Raw genomic sequence first — 27,727 nt, forward strand, 5'->3', positions numbered from 1 at the left:
ACCGAGTCTTAGTCCTCAGTTGTTGTGGCACTCAAGTTGACCAAAACACAAGGAAAAATCAGCCAGATTTCCTCAATTCATGGCTGACCACTCTTGGAGGAAGTTTCAAAGGATGAACACTCCTATTTTTAGCAAACTAGCTCCCTTGCCTCACCTATAAATAAGAGCTCATTTCTCACTTTTTCAATCATCCCTCATCCCATCATCTCTGACTCATTCATCATTCTCTCAACTCTTTTAGCTATCTTTCCCCTTCATCATCCTTGCATAAGGATTTTAGCAATTAAGCCTCTTAATGAACCGTTGGTCGGCCACCTTGGAGAGCCATCAGCAAAGGAGCAAAGCAAAGAAGCGAATGAGCCTCGTCAGTCAGAGTCTTGGGTGACAACCACTCTGAATTGGCTTTAATCTTTCTTTTATTTAATTTAATATAAAGATGTTTGCTATGTGTTCTTTGTTCTTGTTTACAACAATGATAGGTTAATTTTATTTAAGCTAGGATGATTATTTTGATTAAATAATATTTATTTGATTCATGCTTATAATGTTTGTGCCTTAATCGATCATGTTTTCAATTAAAATCAAGTTTGTATTTCGTTTATACGTGATTGAAATGCACCTAAATTAGCTGAGCGATCCTAACCAGACAACGGCTAATGGACGCATAATTGAAATGCGCATGCTCAATATGGATCCTAACCCGATTGAATTGTAGGTTGCATAATAACTCTAACCAAGCTCTGTTATCTGCATAGTTTTTAGATTTGTGTGATTAAATTGTTTCAAACCTAACACGTCCCTATTACCTCACACAAATGCTAAGAAACCCTTTGTAAATAAGGATAAGTAAAATGCGTATTTACTAAGTAAAGGATTTCGGAAGGACCTAATGTGGTTTCCAAACTCATGAAAGATCGAGTTGCCATGTAATGTTTTTCCGAATGTTATTAAGCATGTTGATAATAAATTGAATTTAATTAAAGTAATTGTCCTAGCTTATTTATGTTATAATTGTTGCAAATTGTGTTTAATTTTACTAAAATCTTTTTCATCCATATAGTTTGCATACTTAGGATAATTTGCATTAGGAATCATTGCATTTAGTTTAATATATTTTAATCACTACTTCTTAACTATACTGTGTTTTTATTTACCAAATTGTTAATATAATTTTACAAATTAAGTGACTTAGCACAAATACAATCCCTGTGGAGACGATAACTCGATACTTACTTATTACTTGATAACGACTATGTACACTTGCACAAAACCCAGCGTTACAAGTTTTTGGCACCATTGTCGGGGATTGTCAACTATTCCCATAGTCATTTTTTTCGTGAAATTATTTATTTTCAATTTGATTTTTTTCTAACATTACTAACTTATTCTTTTTAATTTTTTTATTTTCTTTCCGGTGTTTATAAGCATAGATCGAATTATCAATTTGCTCCCTATAGACCCTGGAATTGAGCGAACTTTTAGAGAAAGAAGACATGAACAAACAACTCAAAGACAAGTCGAGATGGACCTCGAAAATCAGAATCAAGACTAAGGTAATGAAGTCAATAATGTATGAAATCCTATCCTCATTACCGATAATAGGGATCGATGCATAAGACAATATGTTGTGCCACTTTTTAGTGAGTTAAACCCAGGAATTAGAAGGCAAGATATTGAGGCAATCCAATTTGAATTGAAACCAATGATGTTTCAAATGCTACAAATGGGTGGCCAATTTAGTGGTATGCACACGGAAGATGCACATCTCCACCTTCGATTGTTTATGGAGGTGAGTGATTCATTAAAGATATCAGGTTTTACTAAAGACGCACTGAGGTTGAAGTTATTTTCGTACTCATTGCGAGATCGAGCATGAGCATGGCTCAATTCATTGCCACCAAGTTCCATATCTACATGGCAAGAATTAGCAGAGAGATTTTTGGTTAAGTATTTCCCACCTAGCAAGAACACTAAGTTAAGAAACAAGATCACAACTTTCCAACAATTGGAAGATGAGTCTTTGTATGAGGCATGGGAGCGATTCAAGGAGTTACTTCGTAAGTGTCCTTATCATGGGATTCCTTATTGTATCCAGTTGGAGACATTCTATAATGGTCTCAATGCACATACAAGATTGATGGTAGATGCTTCCGCGAATGGTGCAATTTTGTTTAAGTATTATAATGAGGCTTATGAGATCATCAAGAGAATCGCGAGTAATAACTATCAATGGCCAACAAACCGAACAGTTTTAGGAACACGTGTAGCCGGAGTTCATGAAGTTGACTCCCTCACTTCGTTATCACCTAAGGTATCGTCTATTTCCTCTATGTTAAAATAGTTAATCACTAATAATACTAATAATTTTGCAGCTCAGCCACCAAGTCTGTTTGAAATAGTTTCCTGTGTGTACTGTGGGGAAGGTCATTCTTTTGAGAATTGTCCATCAAATCCCGAGTCAGTGTACTATGTGGGGAACCAATATCAAAATAGGAGTGGACAAGGACCCCAGTCCAACTTTTACAATCATTCATGGCGTAATCATCCTAACTTTTCTTAGAGTAACCAAGGAAATTGACCAAACAATAAGTTATTACAGCAAAGACCTAACCAATCTCAAGGGTTTAATCAGCAAGCTCCAAAACCACCTCAAGCTAAGACATCAAATAGTTTGGAGAACTTGTTGAAAGCGTACATGGCAAAGAATGACGCGTTGATCCAAAGTCAAGCAACAACACTGAAAAATTTGGAAAACCAAATGGGTCAGTTCGCTACGGACTACGTAATAGACCGCAAGGAACCTTGCCGAGCAATATTGAGCATCTAAGGAATTTGGGTAAATAACATATCAAGGTAGTGGCATTGCGAAGCGGTAAGAATCTAGAACCCCAGTTGTTTGACGTCGAAGATGAGCACGTTCAAAAGGAGGGAAGTCAACTAGATGTTGAAGTTCCTACACCAAAGGAATCAAAATCTGCAAAGTCTGACAATGTAAACCTTGACTTAGTGAATTCAGATATTTTAACATCTTCTTTGGATACAGATTTACCTATTCAGAAAAGTTGTCCAGTTCAACTGAAAGTTCCATCACCTCTATATCCGTAAATATTGCAGCAACACAAGCCAAAACATGAGGTGCAATTCAAGAAGTTTTTGGATGTTCTGAAGCAGTTACACATCAATATTTCATTGGTGGAGGCTTTAGAAAAAAATACCGAATTATATGAAGTTTATGAAGGATATACTGTCCAAGAAGAAACAACTGAGTGAGTATGAGACTGTTGCCTTGACAAAGGAGTACAGTGCGTTCCTGCAGAACAAACTACCACCGAAATTGAAAGACCTAGGAAGCTTTACTATACCCTATAACATTGGTGAATCTTACTGTGGTAAAGCTTTGTGTGACTTAGAAGCGAGTATCAACTTGATGCCTAAGTCTATTTTCAAGATGTTAGGGATAAGTAAAGTAAGACCTACAACTGTGACGCTTCAGCTAACGAATCGATCTTTAGCATATCCCAAAGGAAAGATCGATGATGTTTTTGTAATAGTGGATAAATTTATTTTTCCTGCTGATTTCATTTTCTTAGATTCTGAAGCAGATAAGGAAGTGCCAATTTTCCTTGGGAGACTTTTCCTAGCCATGGGAAGAACGTTAATTGATGTGTAGAAAGGTGAACTCACCATGCGAGTTCAAGACGACCAGATAACTTTTAACATTCTTAAAGTCATGAATTTTCCCGATCTGGCAGAGGAGTGTTCAGTTATGGAAGAGATAGAAACCTTGGTTTCTATGGAAAGCAATTTTGAAAAAGATCCATTGGAGAAAGCCTTAGAGTTTGATCCTTTAGGGGATGGAGAAGGTGAAGAAAACATGGCTTTGATGGAAGCCAATCCGAGAAATTTTATTCAGTCCATATGATTTGAACCGTTGGAGTTGGAAGTCAGAGAATTTGTACAACCCAATTTGTCAATTGAAGAACAACCTACGCTCGAACTAAAGGTACATCCTTCCCATCTGAAATATGTTTATTTAGGTGACTATTCTACTTTGCCTGTGATTATTTCAGCAGAACTAATGAAAGATCAAGAGGAACAATTGGTTGCCGTTTTAAATAAATTTAAGAAAGCAATTGGTTGGACCATAGTTGACATTCGAGGTATAAGCCCTTCTTTTTGCATGCATAAAATCATTTTAGAAGAAGGTGAAAGAGCTCGAATTGATGGGCAAAGGAGGCTCAATCCTATTATGAAGGAAGTTGTGAGGATGGAAGTAATTAAATGGTTAGATGCAGGAATCATTTATCCTATTTCAGATAGTTCATGGGTAAGTTCGGTGCAGTGTGTGCCGAAGAAAGGTGGAATCACGATTGTTGAAAATGAGCGCAACGAGTTAATTCTAACGAGAACTGTTACCGATTGGAGAATCTATATTGATTACAGAAAGTTGAACAAAGCCACTCAGAAGGACCATTTTTCGGATCAGATGTTAGATCCTAATGTAGTCATGTGGTTCCTACATAAGCATGTGTTTACATGATTTCGGACACCAAGAGCTATTATTCGTGATGAAGGCTCTCACTTTGTGAACAAATGGCTTAAGTGGTTGCTTAACAAATATGATGTGAAGCACAAGATTGCTACTGTCTATCACCCCCAGTCTAATGGACAAGTTGAAAGAGTGAATCGTGAAATCAGAGGTATCCTTGAAAAGGTAGTACGCCCTAGTAGAAAAGCTTGGTCTCGAAGGCTCGATGATGCATTATGGGCCTATCGAACAGCATTTAAGACTCCGTTAAGAATGACTCCTTATTGGTTAGTCTTTGGAAAGGCATGTCATTTGCCATTAGAGTTGGAGAATAAAGCTCACTGGGCTTTGAAGTAGTTAAATTTTGATATTAAGCAAGCTGTTGAGAGAAGGATGTTACAACTGAATGAGTTGGAAGAGCTGAGGTTGTTTTCCTATGAGAATGCCAAAATGTGTAAAGAAAGATCAAAGAGATGGCATGATACTCATATACAACTTCGCGAGTTTAAAGAAGGTCAGAAGGTGTTGTTGTTTAATTCAAGGCTGACGTTATTTCCTGGGAAGTTGAAATCCCGATGGAAAGGACCCTATACCATCTACCGAGTTTATCCTTACGGAGCTATTGAATTATACGATAGTTATGGAGGTACATTTAAAGTTCATGGTCAACGTCTCAAACACTACTGGAATGGTGAAGTTGAGCAAATTGAATCATCCCTCATCTTAACAAACCCTTAATTTTTCATAAACTCATTGTGTAAATAATTAAATAATTAGAACTTATTTTTTTAATTTATTACATTTAATTAATTCTGTCTAAGGACATTGGAACTTAAGCGGGACCGCTGTGACCACTCCAACCTTTCTTGGGAATTAGTTTAATGTAATTTGTTAATAAGAAATTTTCTAATTAAAATTTTTAAGTTTCATTTTGTTTAGTTTAAATTTTAAATTTTTATGTTAATAAAGGGGGTGAAATTTGACCCAAGTACTAATCATTTTTTATAAGATACACTCTGAATTTGAGGCCCAAGATAGCAAAAAGGAGGGAAAAAATTACGCCTTGTCGTCACACCCAGTACTAGCCGCCCAAGTAACTTTAATGTAGCTAAATTTTTGCTACATGTTGCCCTAATTTTTCCCTATATAAACCCCTCTTCATTCTACTAATTTTCATATCCCTCAAAGCAATTTGCTTCCCCCTAAAAATTACTAAATCTCTTCTTTGTGCTGTCAACCTCAAATATCGAAAGAAACCCTAGTCCATTTCTTTCTTTTTGCTAAAATTTCCTATTGCTGTCGCAAAGAGATCACCGCCGCACCATCCTTGCTGTCGCAGGATTTTTGCCGTAGCAAGTTATACCAACTTTGTCGATTTATCTTTTGTCTCTTGTGCAAAAACTCTGCCAAATTTTTGAGAAAGTACTATGTCTCGCAAAAGAACTAGATCGTCAAAGACTACTCCTGAAAACCCGATTATGGTTGATGGAGAACTGAAAGAGCGATTTGTTTCAATTTTCAAGCATCAACCTATGATGTAGGAAAAAGGTTTTAATCTGAAGAGCAATGATGTGATGGTTGTTCCTGTGCCAATTAGAAAGATAATCAATGCTCTCAAATGGGAATGATTTTGTGATGCTCGTTCACTTCCCGATGATGAACTAGTTCGAGAATTCTATGCTAGTTTGACTATGCAAGATGCTACTGAAGTCATCGTTCGAAAGAAAAAGGTACCTCTTACTTCTAAGTCCATCAATGATTTGTTTAATTTACCTGATGTTGAAGAAAATGAGTTCTACCCAATGATGAACAATATCAATTGGGATTTTCTTCAACAAGTGATTGATGTTGTGACAAATCCGGGATCCCAATGGATTATAAGAAAGTTTGGGAGCCATTCTTGTCGAAAAGAATACTTGAAACCAGTAACAATGTATGGTTTTATTTTGTTCACTACAGTTTTATGCCTATCGTGCACAGTTCCACCATCTCGATGGAATGGATGCTCTTCTTTTATGCAATTTTGACGGAAATATCCATTAATGTTGGGAAAATTATCCTCAAGGAGATTCATGATTGTGATAAAAAGAAGGCAAGAAGTGTTTATTTCCCATCATTAATCACTTCACTTTGCTTAAGGGCTCGTGTTAAAACACAAACAAATCTGAAGGGGCAGTATGTCCAAGGGTGTATTACAAGTCATGATCTTGAAAGATTAGTAGAAAGAGTGCATGAGTTGAACCAAGGCGAGCAAGAGGAACCAACTGAGCCAAAAACCGAAGAGTCAACAAATAAAACAGAAACTGAAGCTGATTCAGTTACAGGTACTGAAGAAGAAGAATCTGATAAGGAACCAAATAGTCCTCAATCGGCTGAAGGAGCTGAAAACCCTGAACCAAGGGTTGAGCCAAAAGAAGAACCAGTCAAGCTAAATGTTGAACCTAAATATACAACTCCCATGCAGACTTCTGTAAGTACTTCGAGGAAATCAGAGTTGTCAATTTTGATGGATATGTGCAAATTCATGCACAATCAGCAATAAACTTATTGGAAATATGAAAAAATTAGAGATGATTCAATTCAAAATACTTTTAAGAATATCTCTAATACTTTTTTTCCTGAGCTCCCAAATGCTATCTTTGAGACATGGACGGAAGAAACTGACGATGGAAGCGAAGATGGAGCTAAGGAAACCAAGGGGAATAAGTCAGAAAAATAAAAGGGGGGATTCTTGTCTTGTTATTTATTTAATTATTTTTTGGTTATTAGGAATTTATTTCTTTAGTAATTAGGATTTAATTTTTTCAAATTAAAACATAGCAAGCATGAATAAATACTTCCTTAGAAAAAAAAAGATTAATTGATGTGGCAATGGGAATGAACATGTCTAGCATTGAGTTATTAGGAAAGAATTGGTATTTAAGCAGTTTTAATGACTCACCTCTCTTTCTTTACAACCCTACCTGGTGTTTAGTTTTCATTCATTACTTTATTCTTGCAATGAGGACATTGCTTCTCTTTAAAAGGGGTAAGGCAGATTGCTCAAATTTTTAAAATTTTCAAGTATGTTTCAAATCATTCTTTCATAAGTATGTCTTAATAAATGAATGTTTAGAGAAATTCGTTTTAATAAGATAACTTGTATGTAAGCATGAATGATGGTTTTATCTGAGTGATTGTATGTTATCATGAAAAATGGAATATTTTTATGATTTTAGTCTTAGGTAATGTTTTCCATGAAAACTTAGTTTCTATTGAGATTAGACATGCATGAAAGTTTATATCATTAGAATTGACTTAGTAACTTTCTTGAAGTGAAATCCTAGGGAACATAAAAATCTAAAATGATATAGGCACCATTTTTCTTTTGATGGTTTGAGCCTTTTCAAGCCCACCTTATGATATTAGACCCTTGAAACTATAATTTTGAGCTTAAAGGCTTGTTCATTGTAATAAACCTACATTATAAGCCAGTACCATCATTTTAAAATTATCCTAATTTTTTGCACCTATCTTAACTAAAGTTGTCTTGGGAATCAACATTTGAGGAAATTTTCATAAAGATGTATGTGCTCATGCTTAATAAAAAGACAAAGAAAGAGTGAAGAAAAATTTGCTCAGTCCCCAAAAAGAAAAAGTATGAGTATAGTTCAAAATAAGTTTAGGGGAGTTCCACAGGTTCACTTGAAGAAAAAGTTTGAATTTCGAGAAGTTCAAGACAAGTTAAAGGTTAAGATTTTGAAATCGAAATGTCTCATCTCTTAAAATCCCACCTTTAACCTTGCCCTATTACAACCTTATAAAAGACCTATTGATTTGATGATTATGTCATCTACATTAGTGGAGAGGAGGTATTAAGTTCAACATATGAAGATCATAAATAAGCCTTATGATTGTTTTGCTTGATTGATGAGAAATTATGTTGAATGAAGAATATTATCTATGGCTGTGACATACATGCAAACTATGATTCATGTTGACAAATCTTGAAACTTAGAATAAAATTTTCAAAATGTTTGTATATGAGTTACTTGTTAATAAAGAAGGTCTATGAGCATAAATTTATTGATGCATGATTATGAGACAAAGATTGATGCTACTTACACTCTTAGCAAAATTTTCCTTAGTAAGATCTTATGCTGTGCATGAATATTACTCGGGACGGGCAATGATTTAAGTTTGGGAGTATGTAACCTGAAAAATATATAGGATTTTTCCTATATAATTGATAACCTTTTTACTTAAATTTGTTCTTAAAACCAAGTAATTGTTTAATAAATTAATGAAATATGTGAAAATATGAAATTAGAATGTGATTTTATACTTTATTATATAGTTTTCATCCATGAAATGGCTTATTTTATATTAATTTGAGCATATTATATTTTTAAGCTATAAAGTGGGCCATGCATAATTAAATTAAATAATGAAATATAAAGTTATATTTAATAATTCATTTTTAATAATTCATTAATAAATTGAGTTTTAATTAAGTAAATTGATTAATTAAAGTGGTTAAATTATATTATTTGGTCCTCTAAACTATCTACTATTTTTGGACAGGTTTGAGAGTTTTCTTCTAATTGCTAAACCGTCCAAATTGGGGACCAAGTCAACCTAATTTTTGACTGCACATGGATGTCATAAACCATTTTTTGGTTTAATTGTACAAAGTCCTTGAAGAGTTGCTAATGACCAAGTCTTAGTCCTGATGTCATAAACCATTTTCCCGAAGATTTGCTGATGACCGAGTCTTAGTCTTGAGTTGTTGTGGCACTCAAATTGACCAAAAATCAAGGAAAAATCAGCCACATTTCCTTAATTCATGGTCGGCCACTCTTGAAGAAAGTTTCAAAGGATGGACACTATTATTTTTAGCAAACTAGTTCACTTGCCTTACCTATAAATAAGAGTTCATTTCTCACTTTTTCAATCATCCCTCATCCCATCATCTCTCACTCATTCATCATTCTCTCAACTCTTTTAGCTATCTTTCCCCTTCATCATCCTTGCATAAGGATTTTAGCAATTAAGACTCTTAAAGAACCTTTGGTCGACCACCTTGGACAGCCATCAGCAAAGGAGCAAAGTAAAGAAGCGAATGAGCCTTGTCAGTCAGAGTCTTGGGTGACAACAACTCTAAATTGGGTTTAATCTTTCTTTTCTTTAATTTAATATAAAGATTTTTGCTATGTTTTCTTTGTTTTTGTTTACAAAATGTAAGCTAGGATGATTATTTTGATTAAATAATATTTATTTGATTCATGCTTATCATGTTTGTGCTTGAATCGATCATGTTTTCAATTAAAATCAAGTCTGTATTTTGTTCATACGTGATTGAAATGCACCTGAATTAGCTGAACGATCCTAACCAAACAATGGCTAATGGACGCATAATTGAAATGTGCATGCTCAATTTAGATCCTAACCCGATTAAATTGTAGGTTGCGTAACAACTCTAACCAAGCTCTACTATCTGCATAGTTTTTAGATTTGTGTGATTAAATTGTTTCAAACCTAACACGTCCCTATTACCGTACACGAATGCTAAGAAACCCTTAGTAAATAAGGATTAGTAAAATGCGTATTTACTAAGTAAAGGATTCCGGAAGGACCTAATGTGGTTTCCAAGCTCACGAAAGATCGAGTTGCCATGGAATGTTTTTCCGAATGTTATTAAGCATGTTGATAATAAATTGAGTTTAATTAAAGTAATTGTCCTAGTTTATTTGTTTTATAATTGTTGCAAATTGTGTTAAATTTTACTAAAATCTTTTTCATCCATATAGTTTGCATACTTAGGATAATTTGTATTAGGGATCATTGCATTTAGTTTAATATATTTTAATCACCACTTCTTAACTATGTTGTGTTTTTATTTACCAAATTGTTAATATAATTTTACAAATTAAGTGACTGAGCACAAATACAATCCCTGTGGAAATGATAACTCGATACTTACTTATTACTTGATAACGACTATGTACACTTACACAAACCCCAACGTTACATTAGCCAACCCAGTTGCGCAACCCAGCGGCTAAAACTTAGTTTTAGCTGACTCTTACCATTTAAAACACCTATTCTTAACCCTAACACCCCTTATAAACATACTTAACATCCCCTTAACCTCTTAATCCTATCAAATCTCCCAAAACTTCTCAAACCATAAAATCCTAAATCCAAGATCCTTCTTGCAACTAGTAAGAATCCCTTATCATTCAAGATCTTTCGGTGTAACAAACGAAGGGAGCACATTAAAGAACCATTTACCAACGAGAACGACAATGACTTCAAGATTTCTTTGAGGTTAACTGTTCCTAACTCAAACTTTTTATTGTTTTATTGGATATTGCTTTATTTGGTTTTTTGTTTAAACGTGACTCCTAGAAAATTTAAAGGAACCAATGAACCTAAACCATCGATGGGTCCAAACCCCCTAATTTCACAAACCTGAATATTGGAAAATATTTTACTGAACTACAACGAAAAACCTTTATCCAAAAAAAGGGATTTGATCCATTGATGATCCTATGTAAGGAAATATGGAATTTAGTAAGATATCATAGGTGGGAACGTTTTTGGACGATGCCAAAAGAGAATGCTGTGGTTTCTATTGTTCAGGAGTTTTATGCGTCTTTACGGGACAAAGAGTCTAGAAATACTGAAGGTTATATGTGGGATATGGTACTTGTGCGGGGAAAGAAGTACGAGTAACCCCTCGTATTATTTGCGACTTTTATAATGCTCCATACTATGAGAATGATTTTATTGATGAAATTGATTTAGAATATTTTCAAGATATAGATATGGATAGTATTATAAACTTTTTGACTGAAAGGAAGGGTGAATGGAAATATCGCGTAGGTACCAATATTCCAATCTCTTTTCATCAAGAAATTATGTTTCCTAAAGCTAAGATATGGATTCAATTTTTGTGCACACGAATAGTACCTACTTTAAATGTTTTTAACATTAATATTTTTAGAGCAGTTTTACGCTATGCTATTTTGCTGAAAAAACAAGTCTACATCGGTAAACAGATCTACCAAAACATGAAGAGATGCATTAGTGTCCAAAATGTAGGAGTTTGTTTTCCCTATTTGGTGATAGCCTTATGCAAAAAGGTGGGCGTACCTATGGCATCCACTGAGCAGCCGCTGAAACCTTCTAGAAGTATAATCCAGGACACCTTATTCCAACAATACATTGAGGTGCGAGCCAAACATATAAATGATTGGAACAAGTGACAGTAAGAAGCGATAGCTACACTAGCTTCATCCCAGAGGTTGACACAAGCTTAGCAAGAAGTTGGTGAGAGTAGTCTTCCAAAGCTAGACTAGATGATTCAGTGGATGCAAGAATCAGGACCAATTTTTCAAGAATTTGCTAGGCAAAACAACATCCGTGTCCTTAATTATACACTGCACATGTTTGGGCCAGCAAATATGGAACAAGAAGAAGAGGGGCAAGATAGCGAGGAGGATGAAGGAAGTGAGAAGATGGATTTTGAAGAGGATGATTGAACATTTTTATTTTTGGGAAAACTTGTATTTATTTTTGGATACTCTTAATTTTAACCTTGTAGGAGTAGGAATCATAATAGTTTTTTTTCTTTATTATTGCATTTTGTTTAAATTTCTATGTAGGAACCCAACATGAAGGAGACACAAATAATTTAAGCTTAACACGATCAAAGGAGGGAGCACCCACCATTAGTGGTTGGAGCGATCATGATCAATCGGGTAACATATTTCCTTATCTATTTATGGGCTACACAATGAAGAAAAGGTGTCAACTAAAGTGTAGGGAGGTAACATAGAAAATTTGTGTATTTTAAATTTCTACATTTTTTTATTTTTTCTTGTCCTTGGTGTGCTTAAGCTTGTAGAAATACAAATGATTTGTATGTACATAGGTTGCTTGTGTTTACAAATAAAATTGGCATGATGGTAGGGGATTTTAACTTTTTTTTATCAGACTACTAAAGTTCTATATGTTTACACTATAGATAGGCGTTAAGCAATCAACTATACCAAGTGATATAGAAAATACAAGGAAACGAGCAGGCTAGTACAAAGGATAAATAGTTGAATTTGTATTTGTTTGGTTGATTAAGTTTGTCAATGTTGAGAAATTTAAGGATGACCTATGGCATTGTTTGAAACACATCTAGAGCCAAAAAGCTGACCTATTTGTACTTCCCCTTTAGTACCAATTTTTGAGCTTGTTGACACTTCATGATGAACCTTATTACAGATCCCAAGCCTGATAATGTTAATTTGTATTTGTCATTTTTCTTTAGTCCTACATCTCACGACTATAGACTTTTGGACGTACGTATTGAGGGTTAAGTAGTACATCACAATAGAGTTTGTAAAAATAGAGTGAAATAGGAAAGATTGGTCTGATATATGAACTATAAGTTAGCCTAAAGTGAGAAACAAAAAGAAAAATCATAAAAGAAAATTAGTATGAGTAGAGAATGTCCTAAACCAACGAAAAGGCATTCATGAGTGAGATGTATTGAAAAAGAGAAAAGTTACACAGTCACAAATGAAAGAAAAACTCATTCATTAGTGCACAAAAACTTGTAAGGCTAGCTGTAGTTACTATGTCATACTACGACATACTATATATGGAGAGACAAGGAAGGTAAGAGAAGGAGAAATAAGGCGATGAGTAAGGGTCAATAAGAGGGGTAGATTACGGATCGATGCATTGTGTCAAAATATTTTCATATTTGTAACCCTCTTGATGCTTTCTATCTTTGAACTCCATACCTGTCCTAAGCCTCAAAACGTTACAAGCCGAAAAGTCCTATGTGACCTAAATATCCTTATACACGAATGGACATCATAGTAAACATATGCATAAATGACTATTTGTATTCTTCTTAGATAATCAAAGTACTTGTATAATTTATTGATGGATCCCTATAGGTGAGACCCTTAATACTTGTATATTTTGTAACATACTGAACTTATATGTTTGTGATCAAAAGTGGTAAGTCAATTACTCATCATGTTAAAGTTATTAGTAAGCATAAAATGCCTAAGTCATATGCTCCGAAGTCAATACCTGGATGATATTTGCTCAAGGGTTGTCACTTTTATTTATTGTTTCTTCTTGTGTTGCTTGAGGACAAGCAATGACTTAAGTGTGAGGAGTTTGATCTTTTGTAAATTAGTTTAGTAAATTAAACTAGTTTTCACATTTAAGGAGCTTGAATACAAGCATTTTTGTTATGTTTTAGTTAAGTTTTCATAGTTTTATTTACATTCAATAAAATGTGAAAATTGAGTACTTTATTGACCTTAAAGGCCGAATGAGGCCTAAAGGTGAGCTAACGCACTTTGTGAGTGTGTAGGAGACCATTAGAAGGTGCACTAAACTGATATTGGCCGCTATGTTGCAACACGGATGACTCGATATCATAACATAGGGAGCAGAATGGAGAAAACTCAAGACTACCTTTGATTTCGCGACACAGACTGAGGGTGTCACGACATCGACTCTATGATGGAAACAACACACGGAGCAAAGACGTTTTGGTCTACACAATCAAACTTTAAGCTCGGAAAAATAAGCTAACCTAGGGTTAAGGAGGACGGCCACTTGTAAGCTATAAATAGGCTCATTTGTCACTTGTTATGGACATCGTTCCTTTAGCCTAGATTCTTTCTTGTAAATTTAGTTTAGCTTTCTTTCTTTCTTAGGGTTCTAGATTTATTTCAATTGTTCTTGTTGATTTCAAGAGATCTGAATTGTGGAAGCATTCAAACTCTATGGATTCGTGCTTAATTTCAATATAATCAAGCTCTTTGATTTACTCTATATTGTCAATTTAACTAGCATGCTTTCTCTTTACATCGATTATATATTATCTATGGAAGGCATGAGGAACTTATCCCTCTATGGGAGATTAGCGAGTTGAGTTATGATCTGTTAACTATTTTGTACGATTTTATATTGTCTATGGAAGCCATGAAGAATATCAAACAAACCCTAGGACTAACAACCCTAGGAAGTCATCAAGGTTGGAATTAACCCAAAATTAATATTTCCCATCTATTAGCACCTTAACCCTAAGCCAGTCTGAACTATGAGGTCGAAAGATAAGTAGTTATTACTGACTTAAATGTTAGTGGAAGATCTTGCTATGGTAGCAATTAGTTGATTGATGAGGAACCCGAAATGACAGTTGATGGAGATTACCGAAGCGAGCTAATCACCCAAAATCAAATTTGATTTATTTTCCCTTTTTTAATCTCTTGAATTTTATCTTTTTATGTTATTTTGTTTTTGTTACTATTATTATAAAACCTTAAAAATCGTTTATTTCATATTTTTCGTACTATAACTAATTTAAAAGTATTAATTCAATCTTTTAGTGTTTAGGTTAGAATTGATCCTCGGTGTACTCACCTCCCTTAGGTACGATCCTCGGTGTACTCACCTACTTCGTTGTAAAACTATATTACAACTCGATTCGTATACTTGCAGATACCGCATTGTCTTTCAATATTTTATTGCAGTATTCACACTCTGGACTTTAGTATGTCCGGAGGTGGTCAAACAACTAAGCATTCCAACCAAAAACCATGGGTTATGCTCCATATGCTTAACTTAAACTCATTTTACAGAAACATGTAGAACCCTCAAAATAGTTATGATGTTCTTAGTTTTAACTTACATACATAAAAGTGTTAAAAACCTTACCCTCTTCCTGGTTTCCCTACTTTTCCAAGTTCATACTTATGAAGTCTGCTCCATGTCAAACCTTCCATCACTACTACTTTTTCGAGCTACCAAAGAAGATGAAGAACGAGAGAAATGAATCAGAACTAGGAAGAAAATCATCCATGGGAAGCCATCTCCTGCTATTTATATCCCTTCCCGCTATTACCAACCTTATGAGTACCGTCCAATTCTAATTATTATGTATCCCACTAAGGAACCGGCTGGTTCTATCCTAACCGACCCAGAATTGGATTTCAACAATGTCCAATTTGGTTTTTAGCTTTCTTGTTTCTTCCAATATATTCTGCCAACTTCTAGTCTTTTTCAATTTAGTCCTTTATTTATTCTTAACTTCAGGTTATTAAAAATCTGGGTGTTACATTTCTCATGTGGAAGTACAAAGGAAATATGGGATAAACTAGAGGTAATCTATGGAAACAAGAACAATGAAAGGGAGGTTAAGAAGCCTTGTGAGAAAGAAAACTCAACTAGTGGCAAATAAATCAAAGATGAACAATTAAGTGAAAGTCACCCCTCAATTCCAAAGGTGACGTGTTTCATGGCTTTTGAAGAGCAAGATGTATCTTCTAATTCACGTTATTTAAATTCATTTTCTTTTGATGAACTACAATATGCTTTCAATGAGTTCGTATGGGAATTTGATGATAATACATGATAATTATCTAAATTAAAATACCATTTTGCCCCTCAACTTTCATTACAATTCCTTCCTTGAGTATCACTTAATCTAGTAAAATCACAATTTAGTCCCTACTTACTAATGTATTTTACATTTTGGTTCTTTCTATTTTTAGCATTTTTACGCTTTTAGTCCTTTAACTTTTTTGAATTTACACTTCAACCCCTCAAGTTTTGCTTAATTTCACTTTTGGCCCCAATACTTTTTACCTCTTTAAAATTTAATCAATGTCTTGAATTAATATTTCACAATGTTACACTTTTCCCAAGTTTCTCTTAAACCTAACTATTTTCTTTACTTAACACTAATAATTCTTTTTTCTATTTCATATTCTATCGGAATTTATACTGTTTACAATTAAAGAGGTTTGAGGATATTACAAGACCTATTATTAAAAACAAATAATGAATAAAATATATCAATCATAAAAAAAATTTAAATATTTTGCTATTATAATATTAATCCACCATAAATATGTGATGCTAGAAAAAAAACATACGTGACTAATTACACAGAGCTGTTGAAAATATTTCAATTAATTGTAGAATATTTTATTTGTGAAATATTAAGTATACATTTCTTTATCATATTTTGTAAAAATTAAAATTATTCGATATATTTTATTTAATTCTTTGAATTAACATGTACATTACACAAGAAAAAACTAGTGTATATATATATATGGTAAAAACGTGACAATAAAAGGAATGCTAGAAATAAAGATTTTATTTACTTTATTAAGGTAGAAATAATGATTTTATTTGGATATATTTCCATATCAAGAAATATACATAAGCTTTATAAGGAAAATACAGCAAATCATATAATACACTGAAAACCTCACCTTTAAATAACCTTGTTTACACCCACCTTTCAATTCATTACAGTTTAATTTCTCTTAAATAAAAAACCCCCCAGAATATTATGGAAAAATCTGGTCCTTCGAATATTAAATTTCTCATTCTTTTGCTAACTGTATCATGTAAGTTCTTATCTTACTCTTATTCAATATTAACTAATCAATGGTTAAATTATAGTTATTCAATTCATGCTATTTGTTCAAGCCAACCTCCTATCTTCAGTAAAATTGAACTGTAGTCGTAATATAAATATTTTTGCAGCGGTGATGTTTTCAATGGTACCAAGGACTAGAGGGCAAATACATTTGCCATGCAGCAGTGAAGATGATTGCAAAGCAATTGAGTGTCAAGGGGGAACCGCACATTGCATCAATAGGCAATGCCAATGCACAACTTTCCAAATCAAAACAATTACTTGTTTCAATAACTTTGATTGCCTCAACAAATGTGGTCCTAAATCCAGTATCCATAGATGTGTTAATGGTCGCTGCAGCTGCTAAGATTAACAAAAAAAGGAGTATGCAACTTTCTCTAATAAATGCCATGAAATAAAGTAATGTTTTACGTTTTTTGCTCTTTCTCTTGAGATAAAAGTATTAAGATTGCAATATATAAATTTTTATATTTTTATAAGGATTAAATAAAAAAATTGACCCTCAAATTTTGCAATTGGTGTTCTTCGATTTGTGCTCCACACATCCACAGAGGCACAATATATATTGAGATCAACTTGTAAGCGGTATAGATGAAATTCTTGGTTCCGCAAATTATTCCCTCATTATCTTGTTGAGCGTGCACAATACTTCCATTGCAAGATTTTTACACATGTATTGAAAAATATTTAATTTAAATTGTTTTTAAATTTATTAATTAAATTGAATTAAAACTTTTAATTTATTTCTTAATTTTTTCTTCCCCTCTCTAGTCCATTGACCATTCTCAAGTTTCCCCCTTCACCCGCCAACCTTTTCTCCTCTCCCAATCCCACACCATTCTTAGATTTTTCCCATCCTTAACTTATTCTTTTACTTTAAGAAAATATATAATAAAAAACTCATTTTATAATTTTTTAATACATGTCACACAATATTTTTTCGTTTTTAATACATGTTGCGCAATTTGATTGGTTAATATTAAAAACTTAAAGGTGTTAGTATTTTCATCTATGTAAACTTGTACTTTTTTCGAATAGATTGGTTAATAAAATTATTCATGAATTACATTAATACTTTGTACATTATCTTCACATAGTTGTTGCATGTAAAGCATAATAGAAGCAAATAATACTCATTGGTTGTCTAATGTTTAACTATTACTACATGATATTACGTTGTCACTTCGTAATACAAAAATACAACTTCTCTTATAGACGAACCTAAACATGTCTTTAGTCTAATCAGAAATGAGCAAACCACTTGAAATACTAATATGTCGTCTATCAAGTCTAGTTAGGGAGATGTTTTGTCTTGGACATCGAAGCGGATGACTTCTAGAAGATAGAGGCATAGATGCGACTAATTGGACTGAAAGTACATCAAAATGGATCTAAGGAGAATAGATCTAGAATTCATTTATGGATTTTGTAATCCCTTAAACCTGACCTAGACGTTATGGTTGAATTTCGAAGATTACATTAACCATGTTGATGGCGTGAAAAACTATTTAGCTATTTTATTTAAAAAATTGTCATACTTTAAAATCGACATTTTGATTTCCTTATAAAAAGACAAGTAGTGTTTATAAACCTTCTTTTGGAAAGAATTTATCATAAACATATTAACTTAGAAAAACTCGAGTTTCAAATACTTACAGAAAACATCGTGTTGCAGGGGAAAATAAAATAACTAAAATTTCACATGTTGATTTAAAATTGTGATTTTTGACATGTCTTGTAAAATATTGATTAAGTGAGCAGATAGCTTTGAGATTTCGAAAATGAAGTCTTGATTTTGAAATAACAACTTTAAGTTGAGTTGGTCGTTTAGGTTGAAAAATCTAGTTTTTCTTACCAAATTTATAAACCGTCTTAGGTGATAGTTTCAAAAAACCCAATCATGCAATATCATCCAAAAACTAAAAATCCAAATAAAAAGTCCCAAGACATAGTTCAAAATAATAAATAATAGACCCAAAATATCGAATGATAAAGTATAATAGCTTATTCAAAAACATCCGAGTCCACTTCCTAAAGCTGAGCCCATGTCCTAACCTCGATTATTATCTGAAAAATCATAAAATTAAAGGGTTGACCTTTTAAAGCCCAGTGTAGGTCAATTTGCAAAACAATAGAAATTAAGACATATATAAAAATATATAATTTCAAAATCATATTTATCAGTATGCATAGATGATGTCAATGCAATGCTTTTTCAAAAATAGTGCAACTTTTTAGAAAATATTTTCTACCCATCTCCAGTACACACCATAATGAGTTCCCTAGTACTTGTCCATCCAATAACACACCAATAATATAGACAAGCCACAAGATAATGCTGACAAGTCGTCAGATATAGAATATTGTGGTTAAGCCACCAAAATTTGTAGATATACTGTAAGATATTGTGGTTAAACCACCAACGTATGTAGATTATTAAACTACCAGAAACTTCCTCCGTACAATCATATCCCAACCCCATGCATGTGATATGGCATGCGAAACAAAATTTTTAGTAGGCATGTTTTACATGCGAATTAGATCTCATTACGATTGGCATGCTTAACATGCAAATCAGGATTTAATTATGAATCGATACAGTGGCATGCTTAACATGCAAATCAGAATATCAGTCGAAACAGTGGCATGGTTATTCTTCATGCATATCAAATAATGCTATATGTCACAAGACATGAGTGTTAGGAAATCATATACATCTCATTTAATAGAAAAACACACCAAAACATCTTATTTTACAGATCTGAAAGTTCAAAATCACTTGAAAATCCTTTGTTTTAACGGATTTATCAATACGATTGAATACATGGTGTATTCTCATTATTTTCAAGTTTCAAAATTTCTTATACAAATATTTATCATTAAATATATTTATTTAATTAACAATGATTCACAGAATTTAAGAAGATTAAACCCTACACCTGGATTCGTACGTCCCGACAATAATGATTCTACTTCTCAACTCTAAGAGATTATATTAGTCCTCGAATCCTTAGATTTGAAAAAAAAATTGTATCATATCAATATAATGATATTTTGATGTATATTTCTCATTTTGGTGATTTAGTAGAATACTTACTTAATCGGTCATCCAAAATGCACGCTTCCAGAATATGTATCACGAATCTGAGTTTCACAATTAAGACTACACCTTTGCATAACAACCTCAATGTTAGAATCGGTAAGCAAAGTGAAAAAATAAAATAAAATGAACCTTGTGCCTAGGTGCATTTGTGACCAAACCTTGGGATAAGTTTTCCCTTACAACCAAACCTCAATACCCTTTTCTATGGTGATACCTTAAGGAAAAATTGATCTCTAACACTGAAATTTGTATCCCTCCACCTCAAGTCAGCATAAGATTTTTGCCGATCAAGTGCTGCTCTCAATTGATCTTGAATCAGTTTCACCAGATTCCCAGTCTCTTATACCAAATTCGAACCCAGTATCTTATTTTCCCCCAACTCAATCCAACGTAGAGGTGTACGACATTTGCGACCATACAATGCTTCATAATAAGCCATCTGAATGATCAACTAAAAATCTTTTGTTATATGTAAACTTAGCTAGCGGTAAATGTTCTTCACAACTGCCACTGAAATCAATCACACAAACCCTCAAAATATCCTCCCAAATTTGAATGACTTGGTCTGACTGCCCATCAAATTATGGATGAAAGGCTGTACTAAAATTCAACCGAGTACTCAAAGGCTCGTGTAACTTATTCCAAAAATATAATGTAAATTGAGGATCCCATTTGGAAATGATGGACACATGTACACCAAAACTTCTCACAATCTCAGAAATATACAACCTCTCCAACTTATGCAGCGAATAATCAGTACAAACAGCCAGAAAATGTGTTGACTTGGTTTGTCTATTCACAATTACCCAGATTGAATCTTTCTTAGTAGGTGTTAAAGGCAACTCACTAATGAAGTCTATAGTCACACATTCCCACCTCCACTTAGAAATATGAATAGGCTTTAATAAATAAGAGGGGAACTGATGCTCAACCTTGACTTGCTGATATGTCAAAGACTTACTAACATACTCGATTACTTCACACTGAAGTCCTAGCTACCAATATTGTTCCCTCAAATCTTGGTACATCTTATTCCTTCCAAGATGCATATCGTATGGGATACTATGAGCTTCCCGATGAATAGACTGTCTCAAATTTTGATCATTGGGAGCACAGTATCTCCCATGTAAACATAGAACTCCTTCAGAGTTAAGCCTAAAATTTGTAGTCTTACCCTCCTCTATCTGTTTGAATCAAGGTGCGAGAGATGCATAAACGTACTGTTTCGATCGAATCTCATCCACTAAGGTAGGTCTTACTTGCAGCTCCGCAAACAAATCTCCATCATCAGTCAGGTTTAACTTAACAAACAACGCTCTCAAATCTGTCATCGACTTGCTGCTCAATACATCAGCCACAGCATTTGCCTTTCCCGGATGGTACTCAATGGTACAATCATAATCTTTGAGCAACTTTATCTATATCCTCTCCCTCAAGTTTAAATCCTTTTTGGTAAGGAGGTACTTAAGGCTTTTGTGATTCGTGTAGATAATACACTTCTCACCATACAAATAGTTCCTCTAAATTTTGATAGCGAAGACAACAACTTCAAGCTCAAGGTCATAGGTTGGATAATTACATTCGTTAGGCTTAAGTTGTCTCAAGGCGTAGGCCACAAGCTTACCATCTTGCATCAAAACACATCCAAGACCAATATGAGATGCATCACTGTACACCACATAATCCTTCTCAGATTCAGACTGGATCAAAACTGGTGCTTGAATCAACACAGACTAAAGCTTCTCAAAACTTTCCTGTTACTCTGCAGTCCACTTGAAAGGTGCACTCTTACTCAATAGATTAGTCATATGAGTTGTGATCTACCGTAATTCAGTGTAGTAGATTAAACTAGTTTTCGTACTTGAGGAGCTTGACTACAAGAACTTTTGTTATGTTTTAGTTAAGCTTTTATATTTTAGTTTAAATTAAAAAAAATTTATTATGAGTCTTTTATTAACCTTAGGAGCCGAGTGAGGCCTAAAGGTGAGCTAACGTACTTAGTAAGTGTGTAGTGTAACACCCCAAACCCGAGACCGTCACCGGAGTCGAATACGAGGTGTTGACAGACTTTTAAAAATTTTTCCAGACACTGCCCAGTCTGAGTACTAGTCGCTTCAAAAATCATATCTTGAGTTTCACAACTCGAAAATCAGTTTTGTGATTTTTCCCTGAAACTAGACTCATGTCCCCACCTATATATTTTTTTCTAGAATTTTTGGTCGGGCCCATTAGTACAGTTTATTAGTCAAAGTCTCTCATGTTACAGGGGTCGACTACACTGACCTTTTCCCATTACGACTGGGATATCTCTCTGCACAGGGCTTCAATACTAATGCCGTTTGTTTCTATGGAAACTAGACTCAGAGAGGAATCCATACATATATGGTATGACCCCTAATTATCTCTGGTCAATTTATAGTGAATTTCCAAAGGCGGAACAGTGAATCCAGAAACTGTTCTGGCCCTGTTCCACAAGAACCCGAATATCTCTTTCTGTACTGTTCCTATAATTGTTTCGTTACTTCCATATGAAAGTAGATTCATCAAGGTTCGATTACATAATTTATTCACTATTTAATTCCACTCCTACGAATTTATGTGATTTTTCAATTCTACACCACTGTTGCTGTCAAAATCTGTTTTCAAGATAAACTTTACCTATTTTGTGGTTACCATGGACCAACTAGGGTTTTGCCATACATAGGTCCACATGTGATCATATTTAGCCATTCCAATGGCTGATCATTAGCCCAACACTTCCATTTCAATCCATAGTCACATCGTGAAACCATATATATACATACATAAACACAAATGGTCTAATGCCATACTCCACATCTACAAGCCATTTTCGCATGGCTTTACACACATACATCACAAAAGAACTTAAACAACAGGGGGTAGTCCTATACATGCCATATCCAGAGTTCAACTAAAAGAGTACCAAAAGAGCTTGATAGTGTAGATGACTTCGACTTCGCTGATCCCGAATCCGATAGCTAACGAACAAAATCTATAAAACAGAGAGCCAAAGCAACCGGGTAAGCATTTTAAGCTTAGTAAGTCTCAAGTAATGAAATCGGCTTTGACTACAGTATTACATTCACATAGCTAACTAAATCACTTTATTAACACACATTCTCATAATCATACTTACTTCACACTCCATCAACATATATACACAAAGTATCAACCTTTCTAAAAGCCGAAAATTCGTTAGCCGATCGCACGAATACTATTTAAAACGAATCGACTTTTCCAATGCACATGCAACACACCTTATCGTTCGGGTTGGTCGAGCATATTTATTGAATTAGTTACAGCACAAAACGCTCACATTCAAACCCAAGTTTCTTCGGTATTTAACCGAATACAACCGCAAACACCTTTGCCTTCGGGTCTTAACCCGGACATATCAACTTGCATAATTGCCTTCGGGTCTTAGCCCGGATATATCATCTCGCATAATTGCCTTCGGGTCATAGCCCGGACATATTAACTCGCATAATTGCCTTCGGGTCTTAGCCCGGATATATCAACTCGCATAATTGCCTTCGGGTCTTAGCCCGGATATATTAACTCGCATAATTGCCTTCGGGTCTTAGCCCGGATATATCAACTCGCATAATTGCCTTCGGGTCTTAGCCCGGATATATTTCAAATGCTCATGCACACATATATCAATAATCATAACACATCCATTTCATTTCTTCGTTACTAAGGCTCAAACACAAAACATTTATTAAACCTTTCAAATTTCGGCTCAGTAGCCGCACACAAAGAGCATAATTTCAATTGGCTTTATAACATAGTCTCTAAGCACATTCGACTATCCGTCATAGTATGACTATTCATTTCAATATAATTCAAGTAGGATCATTACTCGAAGACTTACCTCAAATGTCGTCGAACGACTTCAACGGCTATTCAATTACTTTTTCCTTCCCTTTATCGGATCTAGTTCCCCCTTGCTCTTGAGCTTAAGTTCAACAAAATTTAAAATAGTCATTAATCGACTATTCAAGTATTACTTTCAGAATAATATTATATATATTGATCCGACTTTCACACACATAGATTATAGCAAGCTTTATATTAATCAATAAATAATTCATCGGCAAACTTTCATTAATGTTTACAACAAAATCACATATTCACTACGAGCTGTTTTCCTGAGCAGTAGTTACTAAATTACTTATAACTGGAGCTACTAAACTCCAAATCACTTGCCGTTAATTTTCCCTGAATATAGACTCGTATATCTTCCATCCATAAAATTTTCAGAATTTTAGGCTTGGCCAATCAATACCAGATTTTTCTTAAAGTTTCCCCTATTTCACTGGTTGACTATTCTGACCACTCTTCACTACGAATCCAATTTCTCACTTTACAGAATTCCAAATGTGTTGTATTTGATCTCATTTGAAACTAGACTCATTAAGGAGTCTAAGCATATAAATTTTATCTTATAATCATTTTTGTACAATTTATAATGATTTTCTAAAAACAGAACAGGGAATCCAGCAGTCATTTTGACTCAGCCCCACAATACTTCAAATATCTCAAGATAGGTAACTCTTTTGTTTTTATAGTTTCCTTTGTAAGAAAATAGACTCTTCAAGCTTTAATGACATAATTCACTCAGCTTCTAATTCAACTCCTACAATTTATGGCGATTTTCCAAAATCACCTTACTGCTGCTGTCCCCAAACAGATTATTACCAAATCAAATACTAACATTAGCATTTCACCTTAATAGCTAGCTTACCAAGCCTTGATTTAACATATAATTCACACATATCACATTCAGCTATATATATATACATTCTAAATCCCTCTCTTAACACATAATCTACTAACTTGAAAATTATTTTCTAACAAATTTTAACTTACACTAAAGCCGAGTGTTACTCAAGCTTTAAGCTCATGTTCTTTCATTATTAAGCAAGTGTTATAACACAAGGATTCATGGCCGAAACCTATGCATAACATTATTCAAGATTTAAACTCTTAAATGTCATTAGCAAATAAAGCCATACACACACAACTTATAAGTAAATTCCATCCTTGCAAAGCCTATAGTTCACTCGGCCACTCAACCCACAACCTATCGAAACTTCAATTCAAACTCATTAGCCGAACATACATATACTTATAATAAGCACATATGACATCTTCTTCAAGACACATTCAGCTATGGCATAATTTCCTTATAAAACCCAATTAATCAATCCACCTTAACCGAAACTTAACTCATACAAAACCTATCTTCAAACCATAAAATAGGTAGAAGTTAAACTAATCATCCAAATGGTGCATAAGTTTTCCAAGAATGACATTGAACTTACCTTACTTTAGGTATCCACCTTAGCCGAATTTTCTTCCCCAAAGGCTTTTCTTCCTCTTCTTTCTCTAGTTACGGCAATGGAGGAGAAAACATAGGCTAACTTTGGTTTTTCCTCCCACTAACTTGTATTTTATTAACCTTATTCATTATTTCATTTTGTAACATAAACTATTAGCATAAAAAAGTTATAATATTATTTACTCCATAACATGGCCGGCCACCATATTTAACTTGGGTAAATTGACATGCAAAACCACTCCTTTCAATGCATGTACTATTAGACCATTGTAAATTAGCCTCTCACTTTCCAACAAAGTTTCATATAAGTCCATATAAAAAAGATTCACATAAAGATGATCAAATTAATGCATGAAACTTTCACACATGCAATTACTCACATCATAAACACAGAATATAATTTTTAATTATTTATAAGACTCGGTTTCGTGGTCCCGAAACCACTTTTCGACTAGGGTCAACTTTGGGCCGTCACAACTCTCCCCCACTTAAGAAATTTTCGTCCCCGAAAATCTTACCGGTAAATAGGTTTGGGTATCGTTCTTTCATTGAGCTCTCGGTCTCCCAAGTAGCTTCCTCGATCCCGTGTTTGAGCCATAACACCTTTACTAGCGGAACTCTTTTGTTTCGCAACTCCTTTACTTCACGAGCTAGGATACGCATCGGTTCTTCTTCATAGCTCATGTCGACTTGAATTCCAACCTCCGATGGGCTAATTATGTGCGATGGATCAGATCGATAGCGTCGAAGCATCGAAACATGAAAGACGTCATGAATCTTTTCAAGCTCCGGGGGCAAAATCAATCTATACGCAACCGGGCCAACTCGTTCGGAGATTTCGTACGGCCCAATGAATCTTGGGCTCAACTTGCCCTTACGGCCGAACCTGAGTATCTTTTTCCAAGGTGAAACCTTAAGGAACACTTTGTCTCCCACCTGATACTCGATGTCTTTTCGTTTCAAATCTGCGTACGATTTCTGACGATCCGTGGCTATCTTCAGACTTTCACGGATCACCTTTACTTTCTGTTCAGCATCTCTAATCAAATCAACTCCGAAAATTTTACTTTCACCGAGCTCGGTCCAAAACAATGGTGTACGGCATTTACGACCGTACAAAGCCTCGTAGGGTGCCATCTTAATACTTGATTGAAAACTATTGTTGTAAGCGAATTCAATCAAAGGTAAGTACCGTTCCCATGAACTACTGAACTCGAGGATGCAACATCTCAACATATCCTCAAGTATCTGAATTATCCGCTCGGATTGACCATCTGTTTGTGGATGAAAAGCGGTGCTAAAATGCAGCTTGGTACCCAAAGCTTCTTGCAATTTCTTCCAAAATCGCGAGGTGAATCTCGGATCTCTATCCGACACAATAGAAATCGGTACCCCGTGTAATCTCACAATCTGAGAAACATACAATTCAGCTAGTTTATCCAATGAAAAATCCGTACGCACGGGGATAAAGTGAGCCGACTTAGTTAGTCTATCGACAACAACCCATATCGCATCCTTCTTACTTGCTGACAAGGGCAGTCCGGACACAAAGTCCATTGTGACTCGATCCCATTTCCACTCGGGTATCATGATCGGCTGGAGTAATCCTGAAGGCACTTGATGTTCCGCTTTCACTTGTTGACATATTAAACATCTCGAAACAAAGTCGGAGATGTCCCGTTTCATACCATGCCACCAAAATTGACGTTTCAAATCGTTGTACATTTTCGTACTCCCCGGGTGAATTGACATTCGGCTACAATGGGCTTCGTTCAGAATCATCGAAATGAGTTCCGAATTCCTTGGAACACACAACCGATTTCTGAACCTCAAACAATTATCGTCGTCAATTTGAAACTCTGATCCCTCGTTCGGAAAACACTCAGCCCGTTTTGCAACCAATTCATCATCGACTTTCTGAGCTTCACGAATTTGGTGAGTCAATAATGGTTTAGCTTTTAATTCAGCTACTAACACATTGTCTGGTAGAACAGACAAATGCACGTTCATCGCTCGCAAAGCAAACAATGACTTCCGGCTTAAGGCGTCCGCAACCACGTTAGCCTTTCCCGGGTGGTAATCAATGACAAGCTCGTAATCTTTCAATAACTCAAGCCAACGTCTTTGTCGCAGATTCAAGTCTCGTTGAGTCATCAAATATTGAGACTTTTGTGGTCCGAAAATACATGGCACTTCTCACCAAACAGATAATGTCGCCATATTTTTAAAGCAAATACGATGGCAGCTAGTTCGAGATCATGGGTCGGATAATTC

The 27,727-nt window shown here is 34.6% G+C and overlaps 1 long non-coding RNA gene and 1 other non-coding gene across 2 annotated transcripts; one reads left to right on the forward strand and one right to left on the reverse strand.

Annotated features, from left to right (window-relative positions):
• Positions 1–1,972: 1,972 nt before the first annotated feature.
• LOC121226074 (small nucleolar RNA R71) lies at positions 1,973–2,079 on the reverse strand. Its single transcript, XR_005923971.1, has one exon. It is a non-coding gene; the product is annotated as a small nucleolar RNA R71 (small nucleolar RNA).
• A 14,731-nt stretch (positions 2,080–16,810) lies between these two features.
• LOC107919620 (uncharacterized) lies at positions 16,811–17,407 on the forward strand. The gene is made up of 2 exons (XR_001690399.2): positions 16,811–16,953; positions 17,093–17,407. It is a non-coding gene; the product is annotated as an uncharacterized lncRNA (long non-coding RNA).
• The last annotated feature ends 10,320 nt before the right edge of the window (positions 17,408–27,727 follow it).

This window comes from Gossypium hirsutum, chromosome D13 (genome assembly GCF_007990345.1).
Source record: "Gossypium hirsutum isolate 1008001.06 chromosome D13, Gossypium_hirsutum_v2.1, whole genome shotgun sequence".
NCBI lineage: Eukaryota > Viridiplantae > Streptophyta > Magnoliopsida > Malvales > Malvaceae > Gossypium > Gossypium hirsutum.